The sequence below is a fragment of the Triturus cristatus genome, chromosome 8, assembly GCF_964204655.1.
Source record: "Triturus cristatus chromosome 8, aTriCri1.1, whole genome shotgun sequence".
Taxonomy (NCBI): domain Eukaryota; kingdom Metazoa; phylum Chordata; class Amphibia; order Caudata; family Salamandridae; genus Triturus; species Triturus cristatus.
Window position 1 is genome coordinate 706,597,650 of NC_140591.1, and position 13,864 is coordinate 706,611,513.

Genomic DNA, 13,864 nt, shown 5'->3' on the forward strand with positions numbered 1-13,864 from the left:
GGCATGCTGTACAGGAGGACCGTCACAAGGGGAGCTGGCATGAGGAACTGCTGCTGTGTGCCCCCTTGCTTTTTTACCACACAGCCACTGACAGACCCACTAAACACTCACCATCCACTCACAGACCCACTCAAAAACTCACTGACACACACAGACACTCAATCAATCAATAATTCTTTATTCAGCTAAACAGGCCATAAAGGACAGAGGCAAAATACATCATTGGCAAACCTACTAAAACAACATCATTAAGAGAGAAAATACCATAGTTCAGACATTGGTACAATCAAAAACCGGTGTTGCAGCAAGATAATTCATCATCAAATATCGACAAACAGAAAAAAATACATAGCATATTCATGTAAATAATTAAGTGTTCAAATTATCAATGTTAAAACCACTAAAAACAACACAGAAAACAATAGGCAGATAAAAGAGAATCACACAAATCAGGAATACCAATATGATAAAAGAATTCCTCACAACCTTGAATAATAAATAAGCCCTCCATTGATCTCCTGGCTCTGATGGCAGGTTAAAAAACAGAGCCTATTCTAAAACAGATGACCGAGGTGTTTAGCACTTGCAAGTGCTGTAGCGCTTCATTGCACCGGGGATAACCAAGATTTTTAACAGGATCTTGAGAAAGTGCATGTGTGCATGCTTATAATAGGCACAAAAACATATAATGTAACACAGATTGTTCAGAAAGGTTATAACACGGGCTAAATGCTGCACACGTCCCCCAATTAAAACAAGGGCCAGTAAAACACAAAGGATGCCATACAGTGTTAGACCAGAACCAAAAAAAGCAGGGAGGAGCTGGCACAAGGACATGCTCCTGTATGCCTCCCTACTTTTTCACTGGGCACCCACTGACAGACTCACTCATACACTCACACACCCATTGACAAACCCACTCACACACCCACTCACCCACTCACAGACCCACTGAGAGACTCACACATATACTTACAGATGCACTCAAAGACTCACATACCTACTCGCACACTCATGCACCCACTCACCGGCCCACTAAGAGACCCACACACCCACGTCCAGACCCACTCGGACACTCATGCACCCACTCACAGTTCCACTCAGACACTCATTCACACACCCACAAACCAAATCAGTGATTTTCACACTCTCTCAGACCCACTCAGACACTTATCTACTCACTTAAAGACCCACTTAGATATGCATGTTCCCATTCACAGACCCACTCAGAGACTCATGCACCCTCCCACTGATAAACTCAGATTCTCATGTGCCCGCAGACTGACCAACTCAGACACTCAATCACAGACCCACTCAGAGACTCACACAACCCCTAAAAGACCCACTCTGACACTCACAGACCCACTCACTCTCCCACTAAGTGACTCATCCATCCACTCACTGACCTTCAAAGACACTCATATACCCACTGACACACCCACTAAGTGACTCACACACCCAGACAGACTGTCATGCACCCACTCACAGACCCACTCAGTCACTCATGCATCTAGTCACAGACCTGCTCAGACACTCATGCACCCACTCACACCACTCAGACACTCATGCACCCACTCATAAATTCATACAGGCACTTCTACACCCACTTACACAGCCATGTAGACACCCATAAACAGGGCCGGCTTTAGAACTGGTTGCGCACTGTGTGAAAATGCTTGCTGGCGCCCCGCCTCCCCCCAATGACCACCTCGCCACGGACTGCCTCACTACCATCATTTGGCAATGCACCCCAAGTCTCCATAACCACTGTCTCTTAGATTCATTTACTTTGTAGCACCACTCATACCAGTTTAAGGTGTCAGAACACTTTACATCACACATACATTGCAGGAAGACAATCCTACATGTATAAATCAGTGTATAGGATATGTTACATCTGACAGAGGCCTACAAGGTGTAGGAGTCACATGGCATCCATACTGGTAGGCGCTATAGTTTAAGAGTCCTTAGTCTGAAAAAGCACAAATTCTGAATTTAAAATGTTACAGCGGTTTTGTTTAATAATAAGAATTAATTTCTACCCAAATGAACCCTTTTTGCAATATAAGGATAAGGAAAGACTAGGCAAAAAAACATGTAGCTGTAATATATTCCTTGCAGTTGACAGTTAATAGCGCACTGCTCTATATTAGTATTTTTACTTTTAAACTGCAAGTTACATAAGGATCTCTCTGACAAAAGCGATAACCCATTGACCTATTTTTATTATATGCACTTTGTGATTTGAATGGGACACATTCTTTGCAGCAGGCATATTAACCTTCTGCGTAATGATGAGTCAAAACTTCCACTAATAGACAAAGCTCCGGGCTGTCTCCAGGAAGAACATTAATCACCTGAGTTTATGGTGACATTTTTCTTGATGCTTGAAAATTGCTTGGACAAGGAACGTGCATCTGTTGTTTTTAAAACAATAAACATGATGCCCCCACACCAAGTCAGTGCCCAGTGTGGTGGCACCAATCACACCATCCTTAAAGCCGGCCCTGCCCATAAATTAACTCACACAACCACTCACAGAGCCATACAGACACTCAAACACCCACTTAGAGACGCATACACCGACTCATATACCTATACAGCCACTCACACACCCACTCTCAAAGGTTACAGGTTACAATTAGGAAATAAGGAAATAACATTTACAATTTTTTACATTCACTGAAAAAAACAAAGGTTACGTGGACTTTATAGTTAGGAAATAGAATTTTAAAAAACATAGAGATTCACTGAAAAAAACAAAGGTTATAGGGATGCTACAGTTAGGAAATACAATTTTAAAAACCTGAGAAATCAACAGAAAAAAACTAAGTTTACAGGGATGTTATAATTAGCCTCAGATTTCACTCAGACAAAACCATTGACATTCAGCGGTCATAGTTACCTGAGCTAACTCTAACTTATGCCTTCGCAATGCACTGCTTATGACCTCACATATTACACCCCTCATTACATGGTCAGTGATATCACTGATGACATCATTGATGTTTTGTGTTGCTCCGAGCTCTGAAAAACAATCTGTTTTTGTTCAATGTGCGATCCCAGAAAACAGTAAAATCACACCCTTAATTTATACAGACTAGACCACACGACCTGTATCTGGGTCTTGCTAAGGACGTGGTGAATTGGTTGCAGGTGGTGCAAAACACAGCAGCACACCTTCTTCCTAAAATTCTGCTACAAGTGTCCATTTCTCTAAACCTGAAAGCCTTGCATTCATTGCTGGTAAAAAAGGAATACTGTTGAAAATGTTGGTGTTGTGCATGGGATTTCTATGGGACAGGTCTTCAGTGTCAATCAGACAGATTTTCCTTCTTCTGTCCAGCTTGATCCCTTTGGTACTTGGATGAGCTGCTGGTAGTCATTCCAAAGATTAAACATGTCACTCGCGGTAGCTCTTCTATCTGGTTCTTAGTAGCTCAAGATTGGAATTGACTTCCTCTCAACCTCCACGGGACCAATAATGAATAACAACTCAGGGAACAATTAAAACCTTGGCTTTTTGCATTAATCCAATGTATTGAATTTGAAATCTTGCCTTTCCCTGCTCAAAGCCAGGGCACTCCATAGAGTAGATGTGCACAATACAAGTATTTCTCATTCATTCAACCTCTAACAACATTGTTAGATACAGCAATTTTGAGATGATGAATAAATTAGGTGCAGCAGTAGAATGAAGGGAGGAATTGTTCAGGAGAAAGTACCCACAACATTTCTAATATTTTTTTTATACAAAATCTGAAAAGAAAGAAACATTAATCAGCCCCTAATTTTGAGTGGCCGAGTAAATAGACTGAGTTGTCGATATTGGGGGTACCGATATTTCAATGGGCAGGGCAATGTGGCCCATTACAAATTGGTTCATGGGGGTTCACTAAGATATGACGAAATAACACGGAATATGTATTTCCAGGTGTTATTTCCCCAGTAATTCCTCATTTTACATCACACTTTATCACAGACTTTAGCTCTTTGCAGGAAAAAATCTCAGATGATAGTAAAAATCTGCAGTGTTACCGCAGCTCTCATAATTCTGCTGTTACCATCCCCCTCGGAATTAAGAGGCCACTTATAATGATGTTCGAAGTTATTAGATATGAATAGAGAACCTGGAAAAGAGTGACATGCTGACACAGGTGGTGGAAGAAAGAGGCATGAGGTAGAATCAAGACAAGGCAGGTTTAGTATTCTGTAATCCTGAAATTTTTAAAAACAAATTATGCACTGGTCTGGCAATAAAAAACTTGGGCAGAAAAGAGGAGGTGTGATTTGAGTAGGAGTGGTCTGCAAAGTATGTTCTGAAACGTGGGTGCAGTATGGAAAGGAAGGCAGTAGAGAGATAAGAGAAAATATAATCTGGACTGGATAGTTTTACTTTGAAAGGAGGGGGCTTTGAAGAAGAAGGTGCGCTCTGTCAGAATCCACAAATACAAATCGTGGCGATGAAACTGGCATGTTAGACATTCCCCTTGAGCAATGAAAAAAGTTGCAGTTGTAGTATTCACAGTCTTTAAAAGCTCTACAGAGAGAAAACCTATTTTATTCTCAGAAGAGAGATTTGATATTCCAAGTGATTGAAAGAAATGTTCTTTAACAACAAAAGCAGCTTTTGTCATTCTCGGGAGAAAATTAAAAGGCAACTTTTAGAAAAGAGCTTCAAACCTACATTACATTTGAAATCAACAGTATCATTTCGTTAATGTTTTAGCTTTTATTGTTAGGAAAACTGCACATCACATATAATGTAGTAGCTCCCTATTGTGTGTGCATGTGTGTGTGTGTGTGCGCGCGCGCACGCTGTGTGTATGGCTGTATGCCTGTGCATGTAGGAAATATTTTTCTGTGACTTTAAATACGTGTTTTGTGCTTATATCTCTTATGTGCATGTTTGTATTTATGTAATGTACAGTGCATGTTGGTGTTTTCATGCATACATATCTGGATTGAAGTTTCTGAGTGCATGTTAACTGTTGATTTTATGTGTGATTCAGTAAATGTTTCTGTATGAAAGCATACACCTTTTGTTTCTTGTTGCATGAAGTGCATTTGTATGTGTGAGACATGTCAATAAGTGCTTGCATGTACATTTAGGTGTTTAATGATTAAACGTTGCAGGTGTTCATTAGTCTGTTTGTGTATGTTACGTTTGAGAGAATCTTCTCAGCGCATAATTCTTTGTCTGAGCGCGTGTGTCTGTGCACTCTGGGCATTTATGCGTGTGTGGACATGTGTTTGTCCGTTTTCTGTCATATGGGGAGAAAGTAATTTTCCGTTTTAGCCCAGGAGACCGCAACACTTCATTTTGTATTCCGAGAATGCAGATTAATCAGCCTTACTCTGCTACCCAGGGCTAGCCATTCCGCCTGGAAATCTGCATATCTGCATATTACTGTTTTTCCTTGAATTTAATTTCCTACCGAGACTGATTTTAATCGCCCTGCTCCAAAAGAAAGTGCCAGGGCTCTGTGCAAACATGACATTTATGTGGGTCTTGTTCAACGTGTTTCTCTGTTTATAGTCGAAGGTTAGAAAACGGCCACAGTTTCAGACACAATGGAAACAATCATTGGTGTACACCAGTGGCAAATTGCACGAAGTTTGCACGACGCATGTGCACAATTTGTGCTATCACATGGTCTACACTGTACCAATGAACAAACATGTCTTCTGCTGTGTTAGTCATATTACAAAGCGATTAGGGTATGTCCACTTTTGTGTAGTGACTGGGCAAAATAGCCGCGCCTTAGTAAAAAGTTAAAAAACATTTCTAACAGCAACAAACAATTTGTGATGTTCAAAAAAATGTGCAAAGATTTCATAAGGAGAGTCTCATGAACACATGAATTTTGCCCTCAAATCTTCTTTTTCCTCACCCGCGTGTATGACTGCCCAGTACAAGAGGAGCTGTGCAGGTCTGAGGAGTACCGTGAATGGGTACAGCTCTGCGTCAGTTTTTATGTGATTGCACTGTCTGGCGCACATAGATGTAACTGATAATTTCTCCAAGTAAATGCATGAGGTAAAGACAGCAAGGCTCGGCAACACAAGAGGCAGTCGTCGTTCATTGCACTGAGTGGCAGAAATTCCGAATTAAATTAATGCATTTCAGGCCTTGCAGCCACATAAAAACAGGCGCAAAGATGTGCCCAGAGTCAGAGAGCGCAGGAGTTCATGATATGGCCCCAACTGTTCACCATATTCCCTTTCAATATGTATATTAAGTATCAATGGCGGCAGGAAGAGCAGAGCATCAACATACTGGGCGCTCTGGCAAAGGAGCAGGTGATGCTTCTAAAGGCTGAGAAGGCTTCTGCTGAGGAGAACTTGCATGGGCACAACATGTACGGTTTCATTCCCTGTGTCCCGTTTGAGAACTCAAGTATGTACTGATACCTCAAGGTACAGTAGGGGCGTAACGCAGGCCACTGCAGCCTCTGCGGTGCAGGGGGGCCCTCAACCCTTCAATGGCCCCTAAAACTTTAAGGGCCACCCAACCAAGAGCAATGAATATCTGTCTAATATGGGAGACTAACAGAGGCGCAACTAGAGCCAAATTTCAGGGGGGGGAGGCCTACTAAAAATTTCGGGGAGGGGGGCTAATTCTTCCAGCAATAGGCAAAGTGGAGATGCAGGGGTGAAAAAACAACAAAGTCTCGTTAACACGTAAATGGTCTTTTAAAGACCTGTGGAGTACTCAGGTGCGGCTGCGATAAGCTCAAAAACTGTATGTGTGTGCGCCTGGGAAGCTGTCTCGGCTAGGGCTGACACACACAATGTGGGGTGGGCTGAGGCCCTTTGAGCCCTATGGGCGTTGCGTACCTGGGGACTAAGAGACACTTCACATTCTGCACAGGGGACCAATGATTTTGCGCTATGCCACTGATTCAGTATTGACTGGGTGCGGTATTGTGAATTAATTTTCAGATCCTGAGGTTGGAGTTGGGATTATCATGCGCTTTCAGAATTTGTATATCTGAATACTTTTGTTTTCTTCTTTTCGATAAATTTTCCTGCACCATCAGATTTTCTGTTACAAAATATGCCATGATTACTGCGACATAAACTCAGATCCCAATTTGGCACAAGCTCTACTTTGTTCCCAAATTAAGGGTCTGATTACGATGTCAGTGGGGCCGCCACTGACAGGCTGTTGGTGGCGGTCCCACTGTCAGACAGGCCTTAGTTCTGACCTCCGCATTAGGTTGCAGGCAGTCAAACTGCAAAAGTGGAGGGGAAAGACTACTGCGGGGGGAGCTGCCAGATCCAACAGTGACCTGCTGGGCCACGCAACGCCATTGCCGAAACGCCATTACCGCTATTGCCGCCACCGCCAAGAGTCCAGGGGTCAACACAGGACACACCATCTTCCGCGTCGCCGCCCCGGGACTGCAACTCCCGGCAGCCTCAGCGGCGGCGCGACGAGGTGACGCGGAGCAAGCGCCAGGAGGCGCCATAAATTACAGAGAGACCGGCGGAGCGGGGGGGAGCTGCCAGATCCAACAGTGACCTGCTGGGCTACGCAACGCCATTGCCGAAACGCCATTACCGCTATTGCCGCCACCGCCAAGAGTCCAGGGGTCAACACAGGACACACCATCTTCCGCGTCGCCGCCCCGGGACTGCAACTCCCGGCAGCCTCAGCGGCGGCGCGACGAGGTGACGCGGAGCAAGCGCCAGGAGGCGCCATAAATTACAGAGAGACCGGCGGAGCGGGGGGGAGCTGCCAGATCCAACAGTGACCTGCTGGGCCACGCAACGCCATTGCCGAAACGCCATTACCGCTATTGCCGCCACCGCCAAGAGTCCAGGGGTCAACACAGGACACACCATCTTCCGCGTCGCCGCCCCGGGACTGCAACTCCCGGCAGCCTCAGCGGCGGCGCGACGAGGTGACGCGGAGCAAGCGCCAGGAGGCGCCATAAATTACAGAGAGACCCGCTTCGCGGGACGCGTGCGGGACGCGCCGGGCTAAGCCCGGGCAAAGGGCGGGCCGTCTGTGGCCGTCAGGGGCAGAAGGAGGCAGGGCGGGGCCATCCCCCTGACATCGGACATCAGATCTCCTGCCACACCACAGGTACTGCTGCTGTTCGCTACATTTACCGTCTCGCCCCTTGTGCGTTGCTGTGGTGCTGTTTAGTATAAACGGACTGTGGCTATTTTTCGGGTCCTGTCGTGTGGACAGCCAACTTCAGCCATATTCTATGATGTCAGGCCCCAAGAAAAATAAGGTAGTCTCGGGGGCTGGCTCTATGAACAATTTTCTAGTTAAGAGGGTGACCAAGATTAATGAGGATAGAAGATCTTCCTTGGGCAAAGTAGATGATATGGATTACGCCCCCTCCCTAGCTATAGCCGCAACATTGGAGGATTTCCCAGATGGCGATAGAATCACGGACTGTTTGCCACAAGATCATAACGTTACCGAACTAATTTGTAATACAGTAGCTCCTATTCTCCAGGAGCATGATAATGCAGTATTGGTCTCCATAATGAATGATACGTTACGCCCTGATTCTGAGGAAGACACAGAAACATTGGAAGAAACTAGGGGCAAGAGACCCGTTAGATCATGCAGAAGGCTACAAAGTAAGAGGGGGGGTAAGACCACCCATAGGAGAAGGGTGGAAAATCATCGGCCGGATAGCCACAGTTCCCCCAAATCCAACCAAATTGCAGAGCCCATGAAGGAACCCAATGCTACTTTGAGCCCAGAGCAGTTTGATCTGCTAATCGAACGTATTGAGGCTGCAGTAAATCTAAAATTTAAAGCCTGTATTGACCGTCTTACAGCCAAATTGGACACCGCAAATGCGGAAATTAAAAGACTTGGAGCTCTACTGGATCGGCAGCTGGTTAAATTCTCTCAGGCGAATCCCTTACCCCCTCATAATAGTTTAGCAAATCTCGGGGTGACGGGATGTAGTGCTACAAAAGCTCCCAACTCTCTATCTTTGAGCCCTCCTGTTATTAGTTCGGTCCATAATCTTACTGTTCCCCTAGCAACTCATCCCCCATCAACAGATGAGGATTCCGATCAGGCGAGGGGTTTGCAGAGACCTGGCATTAACAATAATGTTGTACAAAGTAGATGCGCCAATACTATTAATTTGCCCCCGGAATGCGCTCCATACGTCATCGTACTTGCAAACGTCCCACTATTCTGCCCAGGTAACACTGAGCCGCAAGTGGAAGCGCATGATTCCCTTAAAAACAAAGTGGTGGCATGGTTAGGCGCTAAATGTGGTTTCCCTTCCAAACTTGCTGGAGACATTATTACGACAAGGAGAGTGAATTGGATTGGCCCATCAAGGAAATTTTGTAGAGGGGACTGCGTGGTTGTGAATTTTAAATATCCACAACACGTGGCCACTGTCCTCCTGCGGGCAGCATCCCTGTTGGAGGACAGTACTAGTATCCGTGTTCGCCCATTGGGGTATTTTTACAACAAGGCCAATTTTCCCTCCGTGTCGAGACCAAGATCTTATCCATTTACCCCGGTGGGGCCTAGTCGGGCGCAGCAATGTTCTTTGCAGGGCCGTGAAAATGCTAGTTCATGGGGTCCCCCCATTTTAACGTATAATAGGTTTGATGTGCTCTCAGGCCTTGACCTCTGTGATTGACGGGAAGAGGGAGAGGGTACAGAGGACGCCGCGGCTGCGGCCCCAACATCTATGGTCCACGTACCTTCTTCTGAGGTGGTCAAGAACAATTTACCTGAGATTATTACTAGTGACAATGGGGGAACGGTTAAGCTGTTATCTTGGAACATTGCTGGGTTGCGGGCTAAGAAGGGAGACCCCAGCTGGGAAAGCTTTGTTAAGAGTTACGATGTTATTGCCTTGCAAGAGACTTGGGACTTGGAATGTGACTACTGGATAGATGGCTTCACATCTTTTTTTGTCCCTGCCTTGCCTTCCCCAGCTGGTCGGAACAAAGGCGGCCTTATGATGCTGGTCTCGGTGAATTTAAAAGGCAAATTGATTATGTTAGACTGTGCTTCTAAAAATTTAATCATTCTGGAGTTAACCTTAGAGGATGGTGGTAAATTGTTGTTGGTTAACTGTTACAATGCCCCCAATAGTAATCCAGAATCCTCGCTTTTTAATTGGTTATCAGACTTTTTAACTCTCTACGGAGACAAGCAAACCACTTTGTTTCGATTTATTTTAATGGGTGATTTTAATGTTCATTTGTGTTCTAAATGTGTCATGGTCGAATTGGAGGGGCCAGGCAGTGTGTCACCCCCTCATTTAGAACACACACTGAATGGCCGAGCACTTGAACATGTATTGCTGGGAAATGAGTTATTCGAACCTGAATTTTCTGATATTACCACATGGGTTGCCACCTATACGGGAAGGTCTAGCGATTCGATTATTGACTTTATCTTTATCTCAAGATTCTTTCTTAATTATGTGATTACTTATAATGCTATTGATATGCCCATGAGTGATCACAATCCGGTTGGACTGGTGCTAACAAATAGTGCCTTATTGTCAAAACCGGTTGTTTTCCAGCAGACTATTTTGCCTTTAAAAGTAAAGGATCAGGGGAGAAGACTTAAATGGGAGTCGGTTGTACCGGAATTTTTTTTTGTAACTTTATCTAATTCAGTCGCAGATGAGTTAAGGGTGTGTGCTACTCCTTTAGCTGGGCACAATGATATTATATCTTCATTTGAAGGTATTTGCCGGTTTGTGTCTAGCAGTCTTCTAGCCAAAGGGCTGGGGGACAAACAATACCCGGCGAAAGGCTGGTTTGATAAGAACTGTAGTAAAGCTCATAACCGTCTTAAAAAAGCCCTCAATGTCCGCCCAAGGGACAAGGAGCTTGTGGCACGACTGAGGAAGGATTATAACACGGCCATCACTCTACGTAAAAAAGAATTAAAAAGTAAAGCTTGGGAGGACTTAAGGGATAAAGCTACCCTAAAAAACAGTGCTGAGTTTTGGACAATAATAAATTCTCCATTTCTTACAGGCGCCCAAAACTCAGTACAGGAATTAAACATCTCAGAAGTTGAGTGGCTGTCTCATTTTGAAAAAATATACGACAGCCACAGAGAGCCGGACCCTTTTATAACCCCTGTAATTGGTAGTCCAACGGAGCCTGTGAGTTTTGAAACATGTGAGGTACTCAGAGCCATAGAGGAGACCGCAGGGCGTAAGGCCCCAGGCCCAGATGGAGTACCAGCAGATATGTACAGGGCAAATCCACTGTTTTGGGCAAATATTTTAACTAGAGTTTTTAACGCCGCCACAATAGTGGGTTTCCCTGAGTCCTGGTCCCTCGCTACAATCGTCCCTATATTTAAAAAAGGGCAGAGAGGAGATCCAAAATGTTATCGACCCATATCGCTTTTGGACTCCTCAGTTAAAATTTTAGGCAAGGTTGTCCTGGCGAGGATTTCCGCGTGGGCCAGGGGAAATAACATCTTATCCGAGGCACAATTTGGCTTTAGGTCAGGGAGGAGTACTGAGGACCAATGCCTCAACCTCCACCTTATATTGTCCAAATACACCAAAGTAAAAGGGGGCAGCTTATTCCTGGGTTTTATGGACTTGTCCACAGCTTTTGATCTTGTTAATAGATCAAAGCTGTGGGCAATGTTTTTGGAGATGGGCCTCGATAGCTCCTTGGTGTACTTTCTAGCGGAGCTTCACAAAGATCTGAGGGCTCGCATCAGAATGACCACCGACGGAAAGTGCACTGAGAGCTTTAGATCCACTAGAGGGGTCCGCCAGGGTTGTATCCTGGCACCAATGTTGTTCACACTCTATGTGAACTCTTTGGAGGGTTACCTAACGTCTGCCACAAAAGATTTCCCGAGCATGGGGGGTGCACCAATCCCAGTGCTCTTCTATGCCGATGACGCGGTACTCATAGCTAGGACCCCAGTTGCCCTACAAAAGTTATTGGACGCCTTTTGTAATTTTATGAGTAGTCTCGATCTGGTGATCAACAAAAGTAAATCACATACCATGTCTGTCGGACGTGGTATGCGTAAAGAAAAATCCTTTTACTGTGACGGAGAGGTGATTACTAGTGTTAAGGTCTTCACCTACCTGGGTGTGATTTTTGATCAGAGGGGATCTTGGACACCGCAGGTAACATCTAAAATCAATGCGGTAAGAAGCTCATATGCTGCAATTTTGGGTTTTGCGAAGAGATTGGGGGGGAAACCTATGGAGGCTATTATGGCCATCTATAAAGCCAAGACAATTGCTATTGCTAGATATGGTGCAGCAGTCTGGGGTTACGTTAACGTCATAGATATCCAGACTGAGGAAAACAAATTTTTTCGCTCATTGCTGGGGTTACCCCAGTCAACTGCTACCTTCTCAGTACACTTAGAGCTGGGAATGGGTTACATTTTAGACATTTTAAATCTAGCTCCACTCCTGATGTGGATAAAGCTTTGGCTTAACCCAAACCTTAGCCTAAATCACCGGATTATCAAAGACTGCCTCCAACTTGATCACAGAAGGGATATTCAGTGGCTGTCTTATATTGAAACTATGACAGCTCTTTTGGGACGCCCTGAAATCTTTAGTAGCCCTGAAGCCTTGTGTAGAGCTGACCTGCAGTGGGTGAAAATAAATTTTCTGAGAATTCGCACGGCCGAGCGTGAAGCCCACGATTTATATAAACCCTCTGTGAGGGCTCACGTTCTGATATCTCCATCCTGTGTGCTGGCCCCTTATTTAATTACGGTAATCAACCCTTTCCATAGATGGCTTTTATCCAAATTTCGGTTTAACCAAATTTATACAGTGCTGTGGGATGTGAAAGACTGGTGCAAGCTGGAGGAATCGGCCCCATGCAAATGTGATGGTTTCTCTATTCAGGATAATGCCCACTTTTTGTTTTTTTGTTCCTTCTATCATGAACCGCGCATAAAATATTTAAAATCTATTCTGAAGGACTTGGGATTTATCCAGTATAAGCCTGCACTGTTTTATTTACAAATGTTGCTCTCTCCTCTTATTATGTATTGCACTGCTAGTTTTCTAGCCGCATCTGTGAGAATAAGGCTAAGTTTGGAAGAACAATAGGAATTTGGAGCCAGCCATACTGTTCATTCGAGTGCTTTTTAAAGTATTTTATGTAATTATCGCCCTTTTAATCTGCTTTTTAAATTTATAAATTGTTTAATATTGTTTTTAAATTTATCAACTGTTTTATAGATGAACTTTTGATATTTGCTGTAGTATGCTTTTATGATTTTAATTAATCGAATAAAGTGGAATTTGACTTGACTTGACTACTGCCTCTGAAAGGATCTAGAATCCCGCCGGGACAGCGGTCAGAATCGAATTCCTAGCATGGAGGCGTGCCTGAGCAGGCATCGCTGTATGGGATTACGATGTCCCTTTTCTACAGCCCTTTCATGATGGTTCGACTGCCATGAAAAGGGTTTTCAAAACTGACTTTGGGGGCTCCAAGCAGGGCTCCCGTCCCCTCTGGGCCATTGTAAATTGGCCTTGGGGGCACATGCCATGTCCCCTCACACATTCATGCACCATGTGCCAGGCCCCAGATAGTGCTCCCTCACACTGCAGCTTGTGCTGCGACCCTTTTTCTGGGCCGCAGCACAAGCTGCAATGTAAAATAGCACTTTTCTGACTACCAGCATGGTGGTCTCATCCTACTTGGGCAGTCGTACAGCCGCCTGCTTGTCGGTTTGTCTCCTGAGCGACATGATAGCGGGCGGCAGTCCAACCGTCTGTTACCCTAATGAGTCCCTAAGATTTTAGGATGAGTTCACCTGGGACTCGGATTGGAGGAAACTGATGGTTGTGGTGGTAAAGGTGATACTGCAAAAAGACAGCCTCTAGAGAGC